Below are 5,736 nucleotides of genomic sequence, written 5' to 3' on the forward strand. Positions count from 1 at the left end.
CTATTCACTTTGTCAATCTAAAATTAAATTTCAAATTATAGAAGTTGAAAAGTAAAAGGGAGAAGAACTCAAAGTGTGTGACAGGCTGACATTCCCATCTCACGAAACAGGAACCAAGAGACACTACATAATTAATAGAATTAGAAGTAAAACTGTTAGCATATGACCAAAGTTACTGGAGCAGACACACTACATAACCAATATTTATTCCCCTTACTTTCCTGTAACAGGACCCTAGTTTTGTTCAGGACATCAATATGTAATGATGATATGTAATGGATCATTCAGAAACCAGTGAATCTTAACCCTGGCTGCACATTGCAACCACCTAGAAGAGATTATAATTTAATTGGTCTAGGGCAAGTTTTCTCAAACTTGACACTACTGACATTTTGAACAGAATAATTCTGTGTTGTTGGGGGCTGTTGTGTGTGTTGTAGGGTGTTTTACACCATCCTGGCCTCTAGCCACTTAGTGGTGGGAGCACCTCGCCCCAGTTACAAGAATCAAGACTGTATACAGACATTGCCAACTTGCCCTTGGTTGAGAACCACTGAACCTAGGATAAGACTATGTTCAGAGATGTACACTTAAAATATCCCTAGGAGATTCTAATATGTAACCAGGGTTGAGAACTATTGATATAAGCCAATTAGTCAATCCAGTTTCTTGTAGGTTTTTCCAGGTTCTCTTGCTTCTATGTATGGTCATATGACTTAGTTCTGGCCAGTGAGATTTAAGTGGAAGTTTGCTTTGCTAGAGGGTTTGTGAGAGGAGGTCTAAGAAAGCTTGTACTTTATTGATGAAAGGTGACAGACATAGCTTCTGTTTCTTGCCTATTCTCCTCTTTTTCCTGTTTGTATGAAGCTGTGAAGTTTGGAGTTGTGGCCATCATCTTGTAATCAAATGAAGACAAGCATGAATATAAAAACTAGCCTGTTAAGGATGGCAGAGAGGAAATTAAATTTTATCTAAATTTTTATTTTATTTTAAACTGAGTCCCTGCTGGCAGTTTTTGGCAACTGAACCAACAATAAGCAGGACTTGTTAAGTGAGTACAAATTTCTTTGTGTTTAAGCTGCTGTAGGCAGTTTTTTGTCATCTGAGTGAAAATCAATCACAATTACTACAGTTACAAATGTAATAAAAGGAAGAAGTAAAACCAGATACTCAACTGGTAGGATGGAAATGGGAAGGAGAGAGAATACTGTAAACAAGCTATATCTTCATTTCTCATAACAGGAAGTATAAAGGGATAAATAAAAACAGTTGCATATATATATATCCAAAAGAATTGAAAACACAAGTGCACACACACACTTATATATGAACGCTCACAGCAGCGTTATTCATAACAGCCCAAGGTGGAAACAGTCTAAATGTCCATCAACTGATGAATGGATAAACGAAACGTAGTCTATACATAAAATGTAGTCTATACATACATTACTTTATGACTAGGCATCATAAAGTAATGGGGCACTGACACACCCGACGACATGGATGAACCCTGAAATCACTACACTAAGTGACAGAAGCCAATCATACAAGGTCACATACTGTGTGATTCCATTTATATGAAATGTCCAGAAAAGGTAAATCTATAGAAACATAAAGTAGATGGGCCTGGCGCGGTGGCTCACGCCTGTAATTTCAGCACTTTGGGGTACCGAGGCAGGCAGAGCATTTGAGGTCAGGAGTTCGAGACCAGACTGGCCAACATGGTGAACCACCACCTCTACTCAAAATCCAAAACATTAGCCGGGCGTGGTGGTGTATGCCTGTTATCCCAGCTACTCAGGAGGCTGAGGTAGGAGAATCGCTTTTGCTTGGCCAGTGTGCTCCCGAAGCCGGCTGCGGGCCGCAGCTCTGCCGGGATTAGGCTTCACGGTGGCGCGGCCACTGTCCCGGATACTGAGGTGGCTCCTGAGGTCCAACGCCCGGAGCTGCAGCTCAGGGGTTCCGGTGATGCCGCCCCGCCCCGGCGAGTCCGCCCAAGCTGCCTGAGAGGAGCTGTCCAGGCGGAGGCAGTTCCTGCGGGAGCACAAGGCCCCCTTTTCCGCCTTCCTCACAGACAGCTTCGGCTGGCAGCACAGCTACCTGCAGATCTCCCTCACGGAGAAGAGCAGCCTCATATGTCACTACCACATGCTCGAGGAGGGTTCCCTCTGACCCCCAAGGTCAACCTGCTGACCACAGAGGAGATCCTGACCCTTGCCTGGCTCTTTGTGAAGGAAGGCGTGGAAAAAGTTCCGGCTCATGGGCGGAGAGCCGCTCATCTAGCTGGACGTGATGGACACTGTGGCCCAGCTCCAGCGGCTGGAAGGGCTGAGGACCATCGGTGTCACCACCAATGGCATCAACCTGGCCCGGCTGCTGCCCCAGCTTCACAAGGCTGGTCTCAGCGCCATCAACATCAGCCTGGACACATTGGGGCCTGCCAAGTTTGAGTTCATCGTCTGCAGGAAAGGCTTCCACAAGGTCATGGAGGGCATCCACAAGGCCACCGGCTAATACAACCCTGTGAAGGTGAACTGCATGGTGATGCGAGGCCTTAAGGAGGATGAACTCCTGGACTTTGTGGCCTTGCCCGAGGGCCTCCCCCTGGACGTGCGCTTCATAGAGTACATGCCCTTTGATGGTAACAAGTGGAACTTCAAGAAGATGGTCAGCTATAAGAAGATGCTAGAAACTGTCCGGCAGCAATGGCCAGAGCTGGAGAAGCTGCCAGAGGACGAATCCAGGACAGCCAAGGTCTTTAAAAATCCCTGGATTCCAAGGCCAGATCAGCTTCATCATGTCCATGTCTGAGCATTTCTGTGGGACCTGCAACCGCCTGTGAATCACAGCTGACGGGAACCTCAAGGTCTGCCTCTTTTGGAAACTCTGAGGTATCTCTACCGGATCACTGCAAGCTGGGGCCTCAAAGCAGGAGCTGCTGAGAATCATCTGGGCTGCCGTGGGCAGGAAGAAGCGGCAGCATGCAGGCATGTTCAGTATTTCCCAGATGAATAACCGGCCCATGATCCTCATTGGTGGGTGACCCATCAAGTCATTTTTGATGTTTCATGAATCCCCACCAGCTAATCCAAGCATTTCCTCCTGGGACCCCCTCCATGTTCAGGGTCTAAGATCCAGAATGAGTTTCTCTAGCCAGATGGCCACTTTATGGAAAGGATACAGGGTTCCCCAGACCCCTCTTCTATCCCAGCAGCAGCTAGGGTCTGGCTCCTTTCAGAGACACTACACTTCCCATGCAGACTCAGATGCCAACTCAAAGTGCCTTAGCCCAGGTTCCTGGGCTCCTGCTGCCCCCTCAGGACCCCAGTTAACCTCAGAACAACTAACTCATGTGGACTTGGAAGGACAGGAAGCTATGGTAGATGTGAGCAGGAAGAGCGGGTGGCTGTGGCCTCAGCCATGGTCCTCCTGGGGCCTGTAGCCTTCAAGCTTGTCCAGCAGAACCAGCTCAAGAAAGGAGATGCCCTGGTGGTGGCCCAGCTGGCTGGAGTCCAGGCAGCCAAGCTGACCAGCCAGCTGATCCCTCTGTGCCACCATGTGGTCCTGAGCCACGTTCCAGGTGCAGCTGGAGCTGGACAGCACGTACCATGCCGTGGAGATCTGGGCATCTTGCCGGACTTGGGACCCCTACCAGGGTGGAAATGGAGGCCCTGACCTCTGGTGCAGTGGCCGCCCTCACTCTGTATGACATGTGCAAGGCTATCAGCAGGGACATCATGTTGGAGGAGATCAAGCTCATTAGCAAGACTGGCGGTCAGCGGGGGGACTTCCATGGGGCTTAGTTCCTGCCCTTCTCACCCATGGCCCAGCCAGGTCTGGAGATGGGATGCAATTTAAGCTGAGGGAAAGACATCAATTTCCTTTACTCACAGTCACTGTTTACCTTGAGCACTAAACCTGAAGTCAGCCTGCTCTACTACTAGGCCTGCTGCTAGATGATCTTTAATGACTGATGGGGCTTCCTTTCTATAGGGAGGATACCAGCAGGCCCTTAAGCCTTCCAGGACACTAAGGTCATGGGAGCTGGACTGCAACAAGCAATGCTAGATAACTGAGAAATCATGTTCTTTCTGGACTATTTCAGACAACCAGTCTCAGACAGTCCAGCCCAGAAATTTTCCTTCTCATTTTGGGTTTTCTCTTTTACTTTCCTGGGGAAAGATTAAGGGCTCATTAAGCAGAGGAACCCACTTTGAGGACAGCAAAGCACAAGCTTGCCTGAAGAATGCATCTCCCCAGCAGCTCTGCCTCCCTAAGTCTGTAAAGCCACAGCCCTGCCCTGTCCTGACTTCATCTCTCCCTCTGCCCAAGTTTATGTCCCATCAAACTTGCAGCCTTTCAGCTTAACAGTTGCCTGGTCCTGTTGGCTCCCTTTCCTCAGGCCCCCTCCTCTGAAACAGGATGTGCACACGTGGGCCACAGCCCTAAGGACTCCTGACGGACCACATAGCCCACACCTGGCCCTGCTCATGGCTGTTCCACCCACCCCTCCTTATTCTGGAGCATATCAGGGAAAGAAGAGTTGATGACAGATTGCCTTCACCCTCGGCGCACAAATAAAGCTACGATGCCAACTTTGCAGATGCAATAAATAAATAAATAAAGTAAGTAGATGAGTAGTTGCCTAGGGTTGGGGGAGGGGCAATGGGGGATGATTGCCTAATAGATATGGGGTTTCCTTTTGGCATGATGAAAACATCCTAAAATCAGATAGTGGTGATAGTTGCACAACTTTATGAATATACAAAACCCCACTGAATTGCACTCTTTAAAATGATGAATTTAATGGTATGTGAATTATACCTCATTAAATAAAAATAAAAGTAAAAAACACCTACAGAAACAGCTTTATAAGCTGAGTATTAGAGGTATGGAAGGATCCACCAAAAGGCAAAGTTGAAAGACACTCCTTCTTAGGAACAGGAAGTGGGCTTGGGAGGGCAATTGCTTTTCATTATTAGTCCTTCTGGATCCTTTGATATATATATAATTTTAAATGTGTCTGTATTACTTTGGTAAAAATTTTAAAGAAAATTTAAAGGAAAAAAGTGACATAAGAATCTTTCTTTCTTTGTAGCCTTGGATAAGCTAGCAAGTGGTGTAAGCAATAAATTTTCTCTCTTATTTCCAGGCAAGCTGCCAAATTAAATCCCTTTCTTTTCCTGCTGATGTCTGCCAACGTGGTGTCAGAGACTGAAAACTAGCTTCTAAGTAAATAGGAAAAAAGAAAAATAAAAAGCACAGTCTTAACTAAAATCACACATTTATAATTCTTCAAGCTCATGACTAACACAATGTTTTTCATAACCCTGAAAAAGTGAGGAGCATGTCATAACTCACAAATAACCTCTAAAACCATTTAAGAGCTTTTCAGCAAGAGAAAGGAGAGTGTTAAACAGCAATAACCTGTCACATCAATCCAGATCTAAATTCCAAACCAGTAGGACAAATGTACACAGCCACGTGTACATGAACTCTGCAGATATCAAAATAGAAGTTTATGCTTTCAACTGAGCAATGCATTTTCCTGGAGAGAACACTTTCTTCCTTCAAATGAGTATGAAAGGCCTCAAATCCTAGATTTCTGAGCAACTGCTCCTGAAGAATCCAGTTTCAACTCCTACAAAATGCAACTGCAACTTAGAAACAAAATGCAGACATATTTTCTTTTCCCTCTTTTTTTTTTTTTTTTTTTTTGAGACGGAGTCTCGCTCT

The 5,736-nt window shown here is 46.1% G+C and overlaps 1 pseudogene; it reads left to right on the plus strand.

The window, feature by feature from the left end:
• The first annotated feature begins 1,837 nt into the window (after nucleotides 1–1,837).
• Nucleotides 1,838–4,296, plus strand: LOC117088747 (annotated as a pseudogene).
• The last annotated feature ends 1,440 nt before the right edge of the window (nucleotides 4,297–5,736 follow it).

Source organism: Trachypithecus francoisi, unplaced genomic scaffold, assembly GCF_009764315.1.
Source record: "Trachypithecus francoisi isolate TF-2019V2 unplaced genomic scaffold, Tfra_2.0 Lachesis_group10, whole genome shotgun sequence".
NCBI classification, from domain to species: Eukaryota; Metazoa; Chordata; class Mammalia; order Primates; family Cercopithecidae; genus Trachypithecus; species Trachypithecus francoisi.